At 43.7% G+C, this 21,203-nt stretch overlaps 1 non-coding gene and 1 pseudogene across 1 annotated transcript; both read left to right on the top strand.

Moving 5' to 3' along the window:
- The window catches only part of LOC121578480, a 50,717-nt pseudogene extending 31,571 nt beyond the window's left edge, over positions 1–19,146 (top strand).
- LOC121578829 lies at positions 6,702–6,756 on the top strand. Its single transcript, XR_006002833.1, has one exon. It is a non-coding gene; the product is annotated as a U7 small nuclear RNA (small nuclear RNA).
- Positions 19,147–21,203: the final 2,057 nt, after the last annotated feature.

The raw sequence follows: 21,203 nt of genomic DNA, 5'->3' as shown, positions 1-21,203 counted from the left end.
ATATTGGATGGCTGTCATTCACATTCCATTCACCCAGCTCAATATAACTTCGATAGGTTTAGGCTACTATATGATACTCTAATTTTCATTGTACCCATCATGAGGTTGCTACAACCTAGCCTATGAATGAAAATGTACAATGTAGGTGCACAGATAAGAGAATTTTGAGTAATCAAGGTGACAGACAGTGACACATTCATTACCGGCTTGCACACTCTTGCCTGCATCTAGCTGATCTAGGGTGTAATCATTAGTCAAACAGTTGCAAATGAGAGTTTCTATTGGACAAATTAATGTATGTTTATCCCTGTTTCGTTCCGTTTGCTTCCGTTTAAGAAATGTTTTTCTACAGAATCGGCAGAATGAATACACCACTGATAACACGCAAACAGTTCACTTTCATAATAGCCACATAAAAACAGCATGATCACTTTGCTCGTTGTATATATAATTCCTTATCGCAACTATCTACGCGCTCCCCTCCTCTCACCATTTCCCTTCGCTTGTGCACATCAGTGCACACTCATCAGCTGTCTGTGACCAGGTGAAGAAACCTTTCCAAGCCAAACCTTCATATCATGACCGCTAACCACTACACACAGCCTACATCATTGTCACGTCATAGTCAACTAGAACTACTAGAACTAAAGCGTTAGTAAACCCGCTACAATCATGCAGTACAGTGTGCAAAAGCAGTTTAGCAGTTACATTGGCGGGCCCCAGTGGCAATAAATTAATAAAACCAAAAGCTTACCTTGACTTGGAAGAGTTCCAGTGTTGGATAGTCATAGCCAGCTAGCTAACATAGCATCCCTCCTAGTTGAGGAGCTCTGTGGCGTGTACGGCTTAAAGTGGTCCTATGGACAGATACTCCAATCTCCGCTGTGGAGCTTTACAGCTCCTTCAGGGTTATATTTGGTCTCTTTGTTACCTCTCTGATTAATGCCCTCCTTGCCTGGTCCGTGAGTTTTGGTGGGCGGCGCTCTCTTGGCAGGTTTGTTGTGGTGCTATATTCTTTCCATTTTTTTATAATGGATTCAATGTTGCTCCATGGGATGTTCAAAGTTTCGGATATTTTTTTATAACCCAACCCTGATCTGTACTTCTCCACAACTTTGTCCCTGACCTGTTTGGAGAGCTCCTTGGTCTTCATGGTGCAGCTTGCGTGGTGGTGCCCCTTGCTTAGTGGTGTTGCAGGCTCTGGGGCCTTTCAGAACAGGTGTATATATACTGAGATCATGTGCCACTTAGATTGCACACAGGTGGAATTTATTTAACTAATTATGTGACTTCTGAAGGTAATTGATTGCACCAGATCTTATTTAGGGGCTTCATAGCAAAGGGGGTAAATACATATGCATGCACCACTTTTCCGTTATTTATTTTTTGAAACAAGCAATTTTTTTCATTTCACTTCTTATGTCCATTACATGAAATCCAAATAAAAATCCATTTAAATTACAGGTTGTAATGCAACAAAATAGGAAAAACGGCAAGGGGGATGAACACTTTTGGAAGGCACTCTAGCACCCATATTGAGAACCTGGAGAAGGAAGGGAGATAACGTCTAAACCACAGGTCCAAGGTAGCTCAGTTGGTAGAGCATGGCGCTTGCAACGCCAGGGTTGTGGGTTCGTTTCCCACGGGGGGCCAGTATGAAAAAAATGAATGCACTCACTAACTGTAAGTCGCTCTGGTTACAAGCGTCTGCTAAATGACTAAAATGTAAAATGATAATGTGCAGGAAAAAAGGAGGTGCAGACCCCAGAACAGCCATCAGAGTATACCAAAGCTATATCAGGCCCCTGTTCGAGTATGCTGCCCCAGCCTGGTGCAATGCCGCTTCCAGACAAATATCAAAGTTCCAGACAGTCCAAAATCAGGCTCCCTAAACATACAAATAATCAATACTCACACAAACTGGCAGGGCTAATGACCACAGAGGAGGGGATGGCTGTTCTTGGTCGGCTGAAAATACATATTTGAAACCGATGATTCAAGAGGAACAACAAAACCCTCCAAGAGTTTTATCAAGTTTTAACAAATTCATCCTATTATTGTGTTATTACCATTTCACAACTTTTATCCACTTTTAAAACTCATTTTACACCCACTGGTATTTTATCCATAACATTTTAAGTGGATTAAACACATTTTAACCCCTAGAGTGTAAGCCTGGGGGGCGGGTTCTACTAAGCTAACATATTAAATTGTTTTAAGATGGTCATACCAAGGATCATTAAGCTATTTGATTCTGAATTTTAGGACCCCTTTAGGTATAACAAAAATATCTTAGAAATATATATATTTGATGTAACTTTGAATTTAGCTTTGAATTTGGCCTTACTGCCCATATAAACACATTGAATAACAGATTCATACATGGAAAAGCAGATTGTCAAAAAATACATCTAAAGGAAGTTTGTTTTGAAGTGTCTGTCCTATATCTAAGAGATATAAGAAAGATCAGGAAATTATTATTAATTTTGTTTTTATACCCCTATTTAACCCCTTTTTTAGGCACTAAACTACTTCCATATATACGTCCATATTTTTTTTACTGGTACCGGGCTACCTTCAGACGTGTCTTGAGGCAAAACAACCGACATGTTAAGTGTTCGTGAGAGTCTCACCTTTCCATAGAGGGGTGATATTAGTTTGTAGCCCAAACTGTTTGGACACTACAGACAGAAGTTGGCAGATAGGCAGTACCGACTTCAGACGAGTCCCATGGGGTTGGTAGAACATCAACAGTTGTGAGGCAAAAACAACTGACATGTACGTGTTTGTAAGAGTCTCATCTTTCCACAGAGGAGTCATGATAGCATGTAGTCCAAACCGTTCGGACGCAACATACGTTTTCATGAGAAGACAAACACCGGTGTACTACTAAGCAATATGGAATTGTTTTAAGAATGTCATACCAAGGATCATTTTGCTGTTTGATTTTGAGTTTTAAGACCCCTTATGATCCCCCAACCCAAACGCTTAACCTAAACCGGGTCCGTATCCTATTCCCTACACCCCAAACCTAAACCCTTACCCTAATCCGGGTTCGTAATCCCTATCCTATCCCTCCCACCTCTTTTTATTTGTATCTTATTTGTTTTTCTTCTTTAGGCTACATTTAATTATCCGATAAAGTCTGTTTTAACTAAAATCAAGTCACAGAAGACAAAAGGAGAACTCCAACCCCCCTCCCCCTTGTCCCTTGCCAAACCTCACTCTCCACTGGACAGACACTGAGAAGAGGGGTAGAAAAGGGCAGGAAGCCCTGAGTTATCCCTACAAGGCCCAAGTCTCTTTAATTTACTTACTCCAAGTTATAGAAAAGAGCAGAAGCAGTTTAGCAGTGGATTCGATCCGTTCAGACTCCAGTACTACCTACCTACAGGTTATGGAAAATGTCATTTTTTTTGTATTTGACCAGTAGGTTTTCTCATGGAGAAAGACCCCACTTCTATGTCAAAGATAATACAACAAAAACACTATAGTAAATACAGTAACGTCTGCAAAACACTACAGTAATTACTATAGAATATGTACAGTATATACTATAGTTTTTTAAACTATAGTAATAATACTGTATTTATATTATAGTAAACTGTCAATACTACAGTATACTACAGTCATGTCTGCAAAAGAGCAGTAAGAGCGTCTCCTAAATGACTAAAATGTAAATGTAAGTCCGCAAAAACACTACAGTGAATACTATAGTATATACTGTGCCTTCGGGAAGTATTCAGACCCCTTGATTTTTTCACATTTTGTTATGTTACAGCCTTATTCTAAAATGTATTAAATAAATAAAAATCCTTAGTAATCTACACACAATACCCCATAATGACAACGTTTTTCAGCGGCAGGGACTGGGAGACTAGTCAGGATCGGGGCAAAGATGAACAGAGCAAAGTACAGAGAGATCCTTGATGAAAACCTGCTCCAAAGTGCTCAGGACCTCAGACTGGGGCGAAGGTTCACTTTCCAACAGGACAATGACCCTAAGCACACAGCCAAGACAACGCAGGAGTGGCTTTGGGACAAGTCTCTGAATGTCATTGAGTGGCCCAGCTAGGACTCGAACATCTCTGGAGAGACCTGAAAATAGCTGTGCAGCAACGCTCCCCATCCAACCTGACAGAGCTTGAGAGGATCTGCAGAGAATAATGGGAGGAAATCCCCAAATACAGGTGTGCCATGCTTGTAGCATCATACCCAAGAAGACTCGAGGCTGTAATCGCTGCCAAACGTGCTTCAACAAAGTACTGAGTAAATATTTGTAATAAATTAGCAAACATTTCTAAAAACCTGTTTATGCTTTGTCATTATGGGGTATTGTGTGTAGATTGATGAGGGAAAAAACAATGTAATCAATTTTAGAATAAGACTAACCTAACAAAATGTGAAAAAGGTCAAGGGGTCTGAATACTTTACGAAGGTACTGTAAATATATTAATACTACAGTATTTATATCATAGTATACTATAGTACTTTTTCATGTGGGTACTTATACTTTCTTTGTTTCTTTGTTTTCTTTTTTTTAGCTTTACTTTCCCCATTTTTGCTTGTTTGGCAACCTCCCTAATGTTTTTTCCAGAAGCTGTGTCCCTCTTTGTTTCATTGGCAGTAGGTCCATGGCCTTTGATGAACTATGAGAACCATGATGGCAGGCCCCTTTGAGAGGCCTGGGGAATTGGCACGGGGAGAGTCCTAGTAATCAAGCCCACTCAGGCTAACGAAGGGAGACGGGGGGAGCATTTGAAATGTTCTTTGTTCTCCAAAGTCAAATTAGACAGTGAGCAGCATGCCACCGAGCAACTTTCCTTACTAGCTGAGAGCAGCATCACTGGCAATTTGAAGAGAAGCCAATAAACACAGGAGCAGAGAGAGCACTGGGGTGTTGTTGATAGTTTCCCCAAAGGACGTGGTCTATCATGCTTTTGGTTCATTGGCTGTCCAACCAATTGTCTTCTGTGTTGTTGTCTTCTCATTAAATCCAAAAGACAAAGTAGTTAATTAAAGATCCCCCAACAAGCTCTGTCATTAAGAGAACAGGAGGAAATGGATGTGCTTCATGAGAGCCACACATTGTCAAGTCATATTAATCATGTAGAGACCCTCATTGAGAAAAACAAGCTGGTACTTCTGGTACATTTTGGAACCGTTTTCCAACTGGGAAATCCAATCAAAAACACATTCCCTCTTACGCATATTTTTCTTCCTCTTTTGTATTGGATAGCAAACTTCCATTGGTAAATGTAATATATTTGTGTAGACTTTGTTTGAGTTTACAGCACTGGGGGAATCCAGAGAGACACTTCAAGCTGTGTGTGGGTAGAATGTAATATAGTCTAGCTAAATCCTATTTAATCCTGTACTGTTTGCTTATTTTCAGCAGACAGGGAGGCAGGGGCACGCAGTAAGAGGACAAAGTGCTGATGGGAGATGTCATTTTTAATATATTTGTATTTTCCTGACTGGACAGACTTGCGCTCATCGATCAATTAATCATCATTGCATGACAGCCATCAATACTCTACGCGGAGCTCTACCCATATCTAAAGTTAGTTTCCCTAAAAGATAAATGTTGTTGTTGAGCATCCAGTGTCCTCTTTAATGCCCTAACTGCAATACTTCTGCTTACAGTAGAATCCAGTAGAATTCAAAATGACAAAATGAGTTTTTGCACAAGGACATTGTAAAGGAAAGAGGATAGGGGGTATTCTCAGAGGAAGATGACAAAGGGTCAGTTGTGTGTGCAGCTGAAATGCCAGCCAGCAATGTGACCTCTACCCATCTGCTTCCTTCCGCCACCTGAGAATAAGCCTCTGTATCTATTACTGTATATATGAGAACATGAAAACAACATCATACCATATTACAGGTTGAGCTGAAAACTGCCAAAATGTCCCCTGACAATAAATCACTTTCTAACAAAACATCTGACTAGAAATATGAAATGTGCATCCTGCCCAACATCTATGCCTTTATACAAAAAGCTAACTTGAAGGAAATCCTGATGACGACGTTGTTTGTTTGAAGGACAGTATCCTCCCAGCAATATCACACGATATTGGTAAGGAAAGGATAGTGACTGAGGGAGATCCACACATGAAAAAATACAACTGTTTACTATAGAATACTACATTACTTACTATAGAATTCTGTAGTAAACTGTAGTATATTGTAGAATACTATAGTAAAAACTACAGTATTATTGGCAACAACAAAAAAAACACTGTAGTAAATAGTACAGTAATGTCAGCAAAAACACTGCAGTCCGCAAAAGCACTACACTTTTATTTTACTATAGTAAATACTACAGTATATAATTTGCATATGCCCATTCCTCTCCCCATGTCCCAATTTGTGCCACCCATAAGTGAAAAACCTACATGCCAAGTAGAGACCATATTTTGTTACATACAGGTTACCGAGTGGCGCAGCGGTCTAAGGCACTGCATCTCAGTGCTTGAGGCGTCACTACAGACCCCCTGGTTCGATTCCAGACTGTATCACAACCGGCCAATAGGGCGGCGCACAATTGGCCCATCGTCGTCCTGGCTTGGCCGGTGTAGGCTGTCATTGTAAATAAGAATTTGTTCTTAACTGACTTGCCTAGTTAAATAAAGGTTAATAGAAAAGAGCAGAAGCTCTGAACTATCCGTTCAGACCCCAGTCTTACCTACCTACAGGTTGTGAAACATTTGCTCTTTTAGTATTTCTCCAGTAGGTTTCCTCACGGAGAAAGCCTCCACTTCTATGTCAAAGATAATAAAACAGAAACACTATAGTAAATACTACAATAATGTCTGCAAAAACACTACTGTAAATACTACAGTATATTGCAGTCTGTAAAAAACTACAGTAAATACTACAGTATACTACAATATGCAAAAACACTACATTGATTACTGTAGTATATACCACAGTTTTCTTTTACTTCAGTATTTATACTATAGTTAACAGTAAATACTACAGTATACTCCTATATACTACAATAAATACTACATTTTAGTCTGCAAAAACACTACAGTATATACTATAATATTTTTTAGTATGGTATGGTTTCCTTCTCCATTTCCTTTCCCCTCCCCATGGGTCTAAGGAACAGATGGAGCACGGTGCTTCCAAAGCCCCATCATTACAGGATGGATTATGTCACTGGCAGGAGGCTTCCATTGTTGTCCATTTGGTGTATCGTTATCTCCAAGGTAACAGGGGTGGCTTCCAAAGCTACATTGTGCCAGGCGTCCCCCTGTTGGAGTGGAAGAGAGGGTCCTCGCTCCATACTCACGGGTGTGAAAGGCTGCTGTCCACCTCACTCTCTAGCTGGGTTCCACTTCCAACAATGCTTGTTTGTGCTCTTATGATGTGGGAACCAAAGGACACTGTCACCTCATATGGCCATGTTTTTTATTTGGTCTACACTACCTGAATTCTAATGTCTCATACACACACACACACACACACACACACACACACACACACACACACACACACACACACACACACACACACACACACACACACACACACACACACACACACTTTTCTTTTTATCATGAGTCAGTGATTCATTACATGATGTTCTGGCTGTAAGTGGTTCTCTTTGTAAAGTCTCATAGTGCCACCTACTGCAAAAATTGCAGAAGTGCGACTGTGTTCTTTTGCTAGAAGGCCGCTAGGCGGCGACATTGTAAAACATTCATCATAGACTCTCAGTAAGTCTCTCTTCTTGGACTGTTGTAGTGCCCTTTCTATGTTGACATTGGGCGTGTTCAAGCGGATGTTGGACACCGCCTTTCAAAGTGTGTTGCATTATGGGTATAAAAATGGTCTGACTTGTGACAACATGTCAACTGCATGACCTTTACAACACAATGTGATCAAAGGTCATGAACTTTTGACTGCAGTCGACTGGACAGTTCTGCAGTTTCTACTCACCAACTGCAACTTCAAGTCGGAACCAAAGCATTGTGGAAGACAACCTTCTTCTGTTTTTTTGGAAGCAAAAGGCACTACATGCTCATAAATGGTTGATGTTGCCACCAATCATTGGTTATTATCAATGCATGTTTACTGTTTTGGGTGGATGACTATTTAGAGTTTAAATACGTCTTTATCCTTACTTTTTTTTTTATCCCAGCCCCTGTCCCCTATGAGGCCTTTTGCCTTTTGGTAGGCCGTCATTGTAAATAAGAATTTGTTCTTAACTGACTTGCCTAGTTAAATAAAATAAAAATAAAATAAAATCTAATTACATGTGATCCAAATGTCTAACATAAATAAATGAAATATCCTACTTGTGACAATGTATTTATCTAGATGTTACTGTAATGTTGTGTCCCATGTAATAGCCTACAATGTGTCTTGTCTGTCATATTGTTGTCATCAAACAAATTCAATTTAGGAGGGACTTAAGGGTAGGCCTTGTCAAAGAGGTGTTGCTTTAGGAGGGACTGAAAGATGGTGATGGACTCAGAGTCACGGATGGCTGGAGGGAGGGAGTACCAGAGCCTAGGAGCAAACCTGGAGAAGGCCCTGTCGCCGAAGCTCTGGAGCATCGACCTGGGGATGACAAGGTTGCCTGCTGTGGTGGAACAGAGTGCGTGTGTTGGTTGGTAGGTGAGAAGAAGGTCTGAGAGGTAAAGGGGGAGGGGCAAGGTGGTGAAGGTGCTTTGTAGGTCAGAAGGAGGATTTTGTAATCAATGCGTTGGGAGACAGAGAGCCAGGGAAGTTCACACATGACAGGAGCCGGGCTGCAGAGTTTTGAACCATTTGGAGCTTATGGAGGGAGCTTGAGTTGATCCCAAGAGTAGTGAGTTGCAGTAGTCAAGACGGGAGGAGATTAATGCATGTATGAGCGTTTCAGTGGCAGGACGGGAGAGGGAGGAGCTGACATTGGCAATGTTGCGGAGGTGAAGAATGAGGATTTGACAGTCTGTCTTATGTGGTGGTCAAAGGAGAGGGTGGAGTCCAGGATGACACCAAGGTTGTGTTTGTGGGGGAGGGAGAGACAGTGGTGTCGTCAATGGTGAGGGTGAGGTTGCCAGCTTTGGTGAGGGTGGATTTGGTGCCTATGAGGAGGAGTTCCGTTCTTTCACTGAGTTTGAGGAAGTTTTTTTGCATTCATGTTTTTATTGCAGAGGCAGGATTCAATGTGGGTCAGAGGTGGGTTGAGGAGGGATTTGGTGCTGATGTAGAACTGGGTGTCATCGGCATAGCAGTGAAAGGGGATGCAACTGTGATGGGGATCATATTTCGGACTTCCTTGAGTGCCCTGCTAGGGTGAAAGAGGTTGAGGTGTCAAGGATCAGGGTTGCACAGCAGATCTCTTATGTGGAGACGGTGAAGAGAGTTGAAGGGGCAACAGACCACAGTGCTGAAGAAGATATGGCGGTGGATGCACCACAACCAGTTGCAAATGTTTTCCGTCAATCAAGTGATCTGGATACACTCATTGTGAAGAAGGTGGATTTTGTAGCATTTATAGCCACAGTTATTAATTGTATTGCACGTGTCCAAGAAGTCCAAGAAGCTGAACATCATTATACTGTATCTGCAACCAAGAGGTTTATGGGGCTCCAAGACTTCACGGCAAAAGCACTGCAAAGACTACTGACGCCAGAAAATGTCCCGCCCTCACAGGATCCTTCTGAGTCTGTGTAGGGACCTGATTAGAGTTTTGGATTTTAACAGAAAAGCAGGTTGATTTTGTTTTAGTTAAAATTTATTTTTTATAGTTTGTATGAATCTTTTTTTTACTCCACATTATTTCCTTTTTGGGATATTTAATATCCACCCGCACAGTAGGTGGCAGAATGCACATCCAATTGTTGCGAACGCCATTATACCAAAGAAGAAGAAGACGAAGACTTGCTGTCAGTGCATATGTACCGCCTCAACTTTACTTGTCGACTTCCATCTACAGTCGGCTACTTTTGCTTACCACTCAAACACGCCCATGATGTTCATACATACAGTACCAGTCAAATGTTTGGACACACCTACTCATTCAAGGGTTTTTCTTTATTCTTACTATTTCCAACATTGTAGAATAATAGTGAAGACAACAACACTATGAAATAACACATATGGAATCATGCAGTAAACAAAAAAGTGTTAAACAAATCAAAATATATTTTAGATTTTAGATTCTTCAAAGTAGCCACCCTTTGCCTTGATGACAGCTTTGCACACTCTTAGCATTCTCTCAACCAGCTTCACCTGGAATGCTTTTCCAACAGTCTTGAAGGAGTTCCCACATATGCTGAGCACTTGGCTGCTTTTCCTTCACTCTGCGGTCCAACTCATCCCAAAGCATCTCAATTGGGTTGAGGTCAGGTGATTGTGGAGGCCAGGTCAACTGATGCAGCACTCCATCACTCTCCTTCTTGGTCAAATAGCCCTTACACAGCCTGGAGGTGTGTTGGGTCATTGTCCTGTTGAAAACAAATTATAGTCCCACTAAGCGCAAACCAAATGGGATGGCGTATCTCTGCAGAATGCTGTGGAAGCCATGCTGGTTCAGTGTGCCTTGAATTCTATATAAATCACAGACAGTGTCAGCAGCAAAGCACCCCCACACCATAACACCTCCTCCTCCATGCTTCAAGGTGGGAGCCACACATGTGGAGATCATCCGTTCACCTACTCTGCATTTCACAAAGACACGGCAGTTGGAACCAATAATCTCCAATTTGGACTCATCAGACCAAAGGACAGATTTCCACCGGTCTAATGTCCATTGCTCTTGTTTCTTGGCCCATGTAAGTCTCTTCTTATTATTGGTGTCCTTTACGTTTACATTTTAGTCATTTAGCAGACGCTTTAGTAGTGGTTTCTTTGCAGCAATTCGACCATGAAGGCCTGATTCACACAGTCTCCTCTGAACAGTTGATGTTGAGTTGTGTCTGTTACTTGAACTCTGTGAATCATTTATTTGGGCTGCAATTTCTGAGGTGCAGTTAACTCTAATGAACTTATCCTCTGCAGCAGAGGTAACTCTGGGTCTTCCTTTCCTGTGGCGGTCCTCATGAGAGCCAGGTTCATCATAGCGCTTGATGGTTTTTGCAACTGCACTTGAAGAAACTTTCAAAGTTCTTGACATTTTCCGGATTGACTGACCTTCATGTCTTAAAGTAATGATGGACTGTCGTTTCTCTTTGCTTATTTGAACTGTCCTTGCCATAATATGGACTTGGTCTTTTACCAAATAGGGCTATCTTCTGTATACCACCCCTACCTTGTCACAACACAACTGATTGGCTCAAACGCATTAAGGAAAGATATTCCACAAATTAACTTTTAAGAAGGCGCACCTGTTAATTGAAATGCATTCCAGGTGACTACCTCATGAAGCTGGTTGAGAGAATGCCAAGAGTGTGCAAAGCTGTCATCAAGGCAAAGGGTGGCTGCTTTGAAGAATCTCAAAAATAACATATATTTTGATTTGTTTAACATTCTTTTGGTTACTACATGATTCCACATGTGTTATTTCATATGTTTGATGTCTTCACTATTATTCTACAATGTAGAAAATAGTAAAAATAAAGAAAAACCCTGGAATGAGTAGGTGTGTCCAAACTTTTGACTGGTACTGTATATACAGCCATTGGCTGACATCAAAAGCTAGGTTTCCATCCAATTGCCAACAGATATTCATGTGAGTATCCTAAAATCTGCATAAATAAAATAGGCGCATTTTACCAGAGATGTGTTTCCATCAAATTGATGTGTTGCGGATAGAAGTCTGTGCGTGATGACATAGTGCACATCAAAATATATTTGACGGTTAAATTCCTATGTACCGAATAAAAAATACGAATACATTTTCTTTAACTCTACAGATGGTTTTCTCACAAAAAATGTGGTGTTACAGTGGCTTGCGAAAGTATTCACCCCCCTTGGCATTTTTCCTATTTTGTTGCCTTACAACCTGGAATTAAAATGGATTTTGGGTTTTTTTGTATCATTTGATTTACACAACATGCCTACCACTTTGAAGATGGTACATCTTTTTTTGTGTGAAACAAACAAGAAATAAGACAAAAAAAACAGAAAACTGGAGCGTGTATAACTATTAACCCCCCGAAAGTCAATACTTTGTAGAGCCACCCTTTGCAGTAATTACAGCTGCAAGTCTCTAGGGGTATGTCTCTATAAGCTTGGCACATCTAGCCACTGGGATTTTTGCCCATTCTTCAAGGCAAAACTGCTCCAGCTCCTTCAAGTTGGATGGGTTCCGCTGGTGTACAGCACTCTTTAATTCATACTACGGATTCTGAATTGGATTGAGGTCTGGGCTTTGACTAGGCCATTCCAAGACATTTAAATGTTTCCCCTTTCCCCTTAAACCACTTGAGTGTTGCTTTAGCAGTATGCTTAGGGTCATTGTCCTGCTGGAGGGTGAACCTCTGTCCCAGTCACAAATCTCTGGAAGACTGAAACAGTTTTCCCTCAATAATTTCTCTGTATTTAGTGCCATCCATCATTCCTTCAATTCAGACCAGTTTCCCAGTCCCTGCCAATGAAAAACATTGTTCTCGGGTGATGAGAGGTGTTGGGTTTGCACCAGACATAGCATTTTCCTTGATGGCCAAAAAGCTCAATTTTATTCTCATCTGACCAGAATACCTTCTTCCATATGTTTGGGGAATCTCCCACATGCCTTTTGGCAAACACCAAATGTATTTGCTTATTTTTTCTTTAAGCAATGGCTTTTTTTCTGTCCACTGTTCCGTAAAGCCCAGCTCTGTGGAGTGTACAGTTTAAAGTGGTCCTATGGACAGATACTCCAATCTCTGCTGTGGAGCTTTGCAGCTCCTTCAGGGTTATCTTTGGTCTCTTTGTTGCCTGGTCCGTGAGTTTTGGTGGGCGGCCCTCTCTTGGCAGGTTTGTTGTGGTGCCATATTCTTTCCATTTTTTAATAATGAATTTAATGGTGCTCCATGGGATGTTCAAAGTTTCTGATATTTTGTTTATAACCCAACCCTGATTTGTACTTCTCCACAACTTTGTCTCTGACCTGTTTGGAGAGCTCCTTGGTCTTCATAGTGCCACTTGCTTGGTGGTGCCCCTTGCTTAGTGGTGTTGCAGGCTCTGGGGTCTTTCAGAACAGGTGTATATATACTGAGATCATGTGACAGATCACGTGACACTTAGATTGCACACAGGTGGACTTTATTTAACTAATTATATGACTTCTGAAGATAATTGGTTGTACCAGATTTTATTCAGGGGCTTTATAGTAAAGGGGTTGATTACATATACTGTAAACGCAGCACTTTCCCGTTATTTTTTCTGTAGATTTTTTTTTAACACTTAATTGTTTTTATTTCACTTCACCAATTTGCACTATTTTGTGTATATCCATTACATGAAATCCAAATAAAAATCCATTTAAATTACAGGTTGTAATGCAACAAAATATGAAAAACGCCAAGGGAAATGAATACTTTTGCAAGGCACTGTATATAGCGAGTGTGCCTACTCTGGCACGTGGGCTCTAGCCAATAACTCGCATATACAGTGTGGGCATAGCCTGCATACATGATATTATTATGGACAAAATCGAGATTATTTTTATTTGTATTCCAGTTTTACTAGAGGGTAATGTCAGCAAAGAACAATATCCTGCATTTCAGGTAATTCACTTTATTGTAGCTAGCTAGTTGGTAGCTGACTGGTTAGCCCATACCAGCAAGCAGAAACAATAACCTGTACGTTTGTCACATCTATAATTGTTTATATGGATAAAGCATAGCTGCTTGGCCTATGCTGCATTGTGATAGGCTACTAAAACTATTGGTACTTCTTGCATTGGTACGTGTAAACAATTTTCTGTGATGCGAGCCAGGTTGAAGTAAATGAAAAAGCAGTTTTCTTTCTATTCAAGCGGAATAACAAAGGTGCAGCAAGTAGAATTAGCTTCTTCTTCGCAATAAAACAAAAGTCATAAATCTCTACAATCAAGGACCTGTTAAAAAATAAATGATCTGCTGCCCTTCCACAACAATTTAAATACCAGATAAAGTTAAAACCATTGAGGCCACAGTACACATAACAAACAATAATTCCCCTTTGTAATGATTTCTCAATTAATCTCACACACAGGCTGCCAAAATATAGGAAACACACTAGTGTAAATGAGGGATACAACCAGTGGAGGCTGCTAAGGGGAGGATGGCTCATAATAATGGTTGGAATAGCGCAAATGGAATGGCATCAAACACATGGAAACTATTCCACTGATTCCGCTCCAGCCATTACCACGCGCCCGTCCTCCCCAATTAAGGTGCCACCAACCTCCTGTGGATACAACGTATATTGAAAGCATGTGCTTCCACACAGGTGTGGTTCCTGAGTTAATTAAGCAATTAACATCCCATCATGCTTACGGTCATGGATAAAAATGCCCAGTTGCCCATTATTCTGGCTATCATGGCTAGAAGAAGAGATCTCAGTGAGTCTCAAAGGTTGATGTCCACGCCCCCGCATAAATCTAATTAGCATATTTTAAAAATTCCCATACAAATCTGTCAGTTTAAACTAGAGATACACTACATGACCAAAAGTATGTGAACACTTGCTCGTCGAACATCTCATTCCAAAATCATGGGCATTAATATGGAGTTGGTACCACCTTTGCTGCTATAACAGCCTCCACTCTTCTGGGAAGGCTTTCCATTAGATGTAGGAACATTGCTGCGGGGACTTTAGTGAGGTCGGGCACTGATGTTGGGCAATTAGGCCTGGCTCGCAGTCGGCGTTCCAATTCATCCCAAAGGTGTTCGATGGGGTTGAGGTCAGGGCTCTGTGCAAGCCAGTCAAGTTCTTCCACACAGATCTCGATAAACCATTTCTGTATGGACCTTGCTTTGTGCACGGGGGCATTGTCATTCTGAAACAGGAAAGGGCCTTCCCCAAACTGTTGCCACAAAGTTGGAAGCACAGAATCGTCTAGAATGTAATTGTATGCTGTAGTGTTAAGATTTCCCTTCACTGGAACTAAGGGGCCTAGCCCGAACCTTGAAAAACAGCCCCAGACCATTATTCCTCCTCCACCAAACTTTACAGTTGCCACTATGCATTGGGGCAGGTAGCGTTCTCCTGGCATCCGCCAAACCCAGATTCGTCCGTCAGACTGCCAGATGGTGAAGCTTGATTCATCACTCCAGAGAACACGTTTCCAGTGCTCCAGAGTCCAATGGCGGTGAGTTTTACGCCACGCCAGCCGGCACTTGGCTTGGTTTGTGTGTGGCTGCCCGGTCATGGAAACCCATTTCATGAAGCTCCCAAAGAACAGTTCTTGTTGCTCCCAGAGGCAGTTTGGAACTCAGTAGTGAGTGTTGCAACCGAGGACAGACGTTTTTTATACCCTACACACTTCAGCATTTGCTGGTCCCGTTCTGTGAACTTGTGTGGCCTCGCACTTCCCAATTGAGCCTTTGATGCTCCTAGACGTTTCCACTTCACAATAACAGCATTTACAGTTGACTGGGGCAGCTCTAGCACGGCAGAAATGTGACGAACTGACTTGTTGGAAAGGTGGCATCCTATGACGGTGCCACGTTGAAAGTCACTGAGCTCTTCAGTAAGGCCATTCTACTGCTTTTATATATATTTTTTATACTTCAAGGGGTCTTAAACTTCAAAGTCAAATAGCAAAATGATCCTTGGTATGACCTTCTTAAAACAATTCCATATAGTTTAGTAGAACCCCCCGCTCCAGATTCTGGAGTGGCACCTTGGACGGCATTTTCCACCACCATCAACAAAACACCAAATGATGCAATTTCTCGTGGAATAATGGTGTCGCATCCCTCCAATAGAGTTCCAGACACTTGTAGAATCTGTGCCAAGGCGCATTGAAGCTGTTCTGTGTCACACCCTGGCTCTGGGACTCTATATGTTGAGCCAGGGTGTGTTCTTTCTGTTGTGTTTATTTCTATGTTGGCCAGAGTGACTCCCAATCAGAGGCAACGAGTGTCAGCAGTCGTTGGTTGTCTCTGATTGGGAGCCATATTTAAACTGTCTGTTTTCCCTTTGTGTTTGTGGGTTCTTGTTCCGTGTTGGTCATTGTTACCGTGGACTTCACGAGTCGTTTCTTGTTTATTATCACTAAAGATAATAAAGTTTAAACATGTTCGTTCATCACGCTGCGCCTTGGTCTATTCCCTACGACGATCGTGACAGAAGAACCCACCTTACAAGGACCAAGCAGCGTGTCCAGGGGCAGATCTTGGACTGGACATGGGAGGAAGCGCCGGGAAAGGAGATGGAGAGGTTGGCGATGGCCCAGGTGGGCAAATCGTGGTCCTGGGAGGACATACTCGGGGGCAAAGGACCTTGGGCTAGGATTAAGGCCCTGGCGAGAGAGGAGCAGCGGCGTCAGCAGTGTCATCGTCGGACGGACGAGAGGCAACCCAAAAAATGTTTTAGGGGGGGGCACATGGCATGGGCGGCTGGGCAGCAGGAGGCTGCCACAGGGCGATTTGGAGAGGAGGCCACCGGGTTAGGGGGGCCAGAAGGCAGGTTGGCGGAGGCTGGATGGAGAGCGGAACCAACTTCCCCTACTCAGGCATGGCAGCATGGGACGGGGCAGGTTCCGCGGTATGCGGAGCGGCGTACTGTGCCACGAGTGGTCCGGCATAGTCCTGTACGTCCTGTGCGAGCACCCCGCACGTGTCGTGCGAAGGGGGGTATGCAGCCAGGACGGAGTGTGCCGGCTCAACGCTCGTGGTCTCCAATGCCTCTCCGCGGTCCCGGATATCCTGCTCCAGTGTCACGTGCTGTTATGCCAGTACGGGTACACAGCCCTGTACGTCCTGTGCGGATGCCTCACACAGAGTGTGTGAGGGTAGGCATTCAGCCAGGACGGGTTGTGGCCACTCTTCACTCCAGGTCTCCTATCCGTCTCCACAGCCCGGTTCGGCCTGTCCCTGCTCCACGCACCAAGCCTACGGTGTGCGTCGCCAGCCCGGTCCGGCCTGTCCCTACTCCACGCACCAAGCCAGGGGTGCGAGTCGTCAGCCCGGTCCGGCCTGTTCCTACTCCACGCACCAAGCCAGGGGTGCGCATCGTCAGCCCGGTCCGGCCCGTTCCGGCTCCACGCACCAAGCCAGGGGTGCGCGTCGCCAGCCCGGCCCGGCCTGTTCCTGCTACTCGCACTAAGCCAGGGGTGCGAGTCGTCAGCCTGGTAAGGCCCGTTCCTCCTCCACGCACCAAGCCAGGGGTGTGCGTCGTCAGCCTGGTAAGGCCCGTTCCTCCTCCACGCACCAAGCCAGGGGTGCGCGTCGTCAGTCCAGCACAACCCGTGCCTGGGTCACCGGTGCCTGGTAAGGTACCGGTCAACTGCTCCACTACGGAGCTGAAGCTAACCGCTCCTGCTGCGTCCAGTTCAGCTCCAGCCAGCGGGGCCAGACTGGACCAGGGGCGCTATGGGGGGTTTATTGGAGGGTGGTGGGCAAGGCCGGAGCCAGAACCGCCGCCGAGGAGAAATGCCCACCCAGCCCTCCCCTGTTTTGTTCAAGTTGAGGCGCGGTCGCAGTCCGCGCCTTTAGGGGGGGGTACTGTCACACCCTGGCTCTGGGACTCTATATGTTGAGCCAGGGTGTGTTCTTTCTGTTGTGTTTATTTCTATGTTGGCCAGAGTGACTCCCAATCAGAGGCAACGAGTGTCAGCTGTCGTTGGTTGTCTCTGATTGGGAGCCATATTTAAACTGTCTGTTTTCCTTTGTGTTTGTGGGTTCTTGTTCCGTGTTGGTCATTGTTACCGTGGACTTCACGAGTCGTTTCTTGTTTTGTTTATTGTTGTCTATTATCACTAAAGATAATAAAGTTTAAACATGTTCGTTCATCACGCTGCGCCTTGGTCTATTCCCTACGACGATCGTGACATTCTGGAGGGTTATGGTGGACACTATGTTGGTGTTTCCTATATTTTGGCAGTGACCTGTAGATCCTCATTCAGGCTGTCTAAACTATTTTCTGCCAGCTGGTGGCAGCACAATATCATCTCTTGACATCATTTAGACATTCTGGATGAAATAGAGAGAATCCAAAATAGACTCACTTCTAAAGCTGCGGAACTGCCCCACTTTACAATTTTCTTACACGTCTTTCTCTTTGAGGATTTGCACCACTGCTTACTAAAAGAAGCATAGCTATGCTGGATTGGATGCTATTAGAGATTTTAAAAAAAAAACTTCTATGTGGGATTGAAGATGATTTTACTCTGTACCTATCTCCTCTAACCAAGTTAAATCCTCCAGCGCCAATACCTTGACTGGTTGTTATTATTCTTTTTTTATTGGTCTGATTACCTTTGTGTCTTATAAAACTTCAGTCCCCTTTTCATCTGTCTCTTTGGTTTCAGTATTCTCCAGAGAACGTCCAGGGGCCAGGATGTGACATAGACCCCAGTGTGGTGATTCTTCCTGGATTCTTCCACGCCCACTCCTGCCTGACAGAGAGCTGCTCCTGCCTGCAGACATACGGACAGACATACGACAGCCATTGCTGTCTCCAGGACCAGAGGGATACAGAACATTTTTACTGCAGGCCTGTGTTTGAGTGTAATGCCTTGTGTGGCTGTAGTGAGGCCTGGAGCTCAACTTGTGTGTCTACCCCACAGAGGACAGGGGCTTGGGGGTGCAAGCACTGGAGCCCATCCACTGTGGGACCTTTGTGTGTGAGTACGCTGGGAAAGTGATCGGCTTTGAGGAGGCCAGGCGCAGAGAGCTTGCTCAGGGGCCTGAGGATAACAACTACATCATTGCTGTGCGGGAGTATGCTGGAAAGGGACCAGTCAGTGATAACTTTGTGGACCCTGCTGTGGTTGGGAATGTGGGGCGTTTTCTGAACCACTCCTGCCAGCCCAACCTGTTCATGGTGCCTGTCCGGGTGCACTCCCTGGTGCCCAGTCTGGCCCTGTTCGCTGGCAGGGACATCACCCCTCAGGAGCTCACATTCGACTATTCAGGGGGCTATAGCAATACACCCTCTGTGGAGAGGTTGGTTCAGAGTGACCCTGGGACAGAGGCCAGTGGGACAGATACCCTCCAGAGGAAAACATGCCACTGTGGTACCTAGAACTGTGCCCAATTCCTGCCACTGGACATATCTGTTCTCAACAATTAGATAGAGGATTGTGTTTATTTATATAATGTCTATAACTTGATGTTTTGTAACTTAAAGTGGTCATGTTGTACTGGAAACGAGATACATTTTGCACTTTTATTTTGGTCGAATCCAACTCTCCCATTCTAATGTACCCATTCTAAATCCTGCACCCAGTGTGTCAGTTCTGTGCTAACAGCATCATCCATAATTGAAGATAAAGATGGATCTGTATGACACATCAGTTGCTCCACCTACACAGTCTGCTGGTGTAGTCATCCGGTGCGTACCAGTGAGGCATCCATCTGGATTAAAGGGGCAATCTGGGATTGCTCCATTTTGTACTCATATAACCATTGATTCTTGAGTAATATAACTTATAAATGCCTCATGAGCTTAGTTCAACTTTCGTACCCCATCAGAACCCAAAATATAAGCTTGTTATACTGTAATTCTAAACAAGCACTGCTTCAAAACATGGTTAAAATCTCATCGATGGTCAGTCCTTGCATCCATAGCTCTGTCTATGAATTTGAGAGTGGTTACATTTTTCCAGCCCATCCCTCAGCTGTTTACCAGAACGGTGACCGCTTTGTTGTTTTTCAAATCCTGGATTGACCCTTTTATGATGACCCCCACTGTTCTGTCAGACTGCCCACTATCTCACTGTCCCCAACTCCTCTGTTGGATGGCATCACTGATCTCATATAGAGATCCAGCATTTCTGTCACAAAGTATAAACTCCATCTGTGTTGAGCAGACCAGCTAAAAGCTCTCTCTGTCAGAGAGTACTTGTGCTATGTGGGGCACGTCCCACCAGACCTAGCTATCAAAAAACTTCAGTTCCCAAGTCTCATCGTGCCCTGCCTGGCCTATAAGCCCTCGCCCGACATCTCACCGACAGCATATTAATCTACCAGATCTTTATATCAACTGTCTGATATTGACTACAGTAAATGACGGGTCTGGCTTTTTAGTGGTATGTATTATACCAGGGTTTCCCAATTTTTTTTTTTGCCATAGCACTACACAGCTGATTCAAATAATCAAAGCTTGATGATTAGTTGGTCATTTGAGTCAGCTGTGTAGTGTTAAGGGGGGGAAATTGCACCCAGGGGTGGCCCCAGGACCGAGTTTGGGAAACCCTGTATTATACAAATCATGTGTGCTCATAGATTGGCTGAAAATGTTGTATGCAAAGACATTTCTGTGTCAATAGAGATTATCCCCACATCCATTTAACCTTCAAAGATATAGAGCATAGAAGTCATGGGTATCTTGTCTTCATCCCTCAACTTTAATATTCTCTCTGTATTCTTTCAACACAGTGCCCCCCTTGAAGGTATCTTCAGCTTTTCATTGGAGCCAAATCTCCAGAGCTGTGAGCCATTAAGAAGGGCTGGAGGGTATTTCAATATAGTAACTGGTCTTATTCCCCTGCCACGGGAGGGGCCACTGTGTCCCGCTTTACTGTGACCATACTTAAATGAGGCCTCTCTCCTCTCAAATTGCCCCACTTCGAGTCTAGACCCGCTTTCATACCAGCTGCTTATTAATATCTACATCTGGGTTAATTAGTACAGATACCGTGGCGTGTTCCGTCCAGAAATGAGACCAGCGCTCCAGTCACATTGTGGGGCGTGGGGAGAGCAGCGCGGCTCAACCGCTGGGTGCACTCATTTTACTTCACCCAGGGCAAAGTGTGGGCGGAATTGGCACATTTTAGACCATCCTATTCGTCCTAAAGTGAAATCCCTGCCCAGCTGGGGCACAAGCAAGGCGAGCTTAAAGAACGCACCCATCCTCTCTAGCATGGTGGGGAGATGGAAGGCCTCAGCCAGTGTCAGAGAGAGAGATTAACTATAAAGGATGTTATGCATCAACCTACATTTTCTCAGCTCCATGATGAGGGTTCTCTTTGCTCTATATGTTTAGTTTGTTATGTTTGGTTCTGGTTGACCATGGCAACGCTTCTGCTGCCATCCCACTCCTATCAGAGGTGGCACAGTATATCAAACACCTGTGACCACTGACATTTGTCTTTAATCAAGGTAGAGGTCAGGTTGGTCTGTGACAGC

Source organism: Coregonus clupeaformis, chromosome 12 (assembly GCF_020615455.1).
Source record: "Coregonus clupeaformis isolate EN_2021a chromosome 12, ASM2061545v1, whole genome shotgun sequence".
Classification (NCBI taxonomy): domain Eukaryota; kingdom Metazoa; phylum Chordata; class Actinopteri; order Salmoniformes; family Salmonidae; genus Coregonus; species Coregonus clupeaformis.
This window is presented reverse-complemented; position numbering and strand designations above follow the sequence as displayed.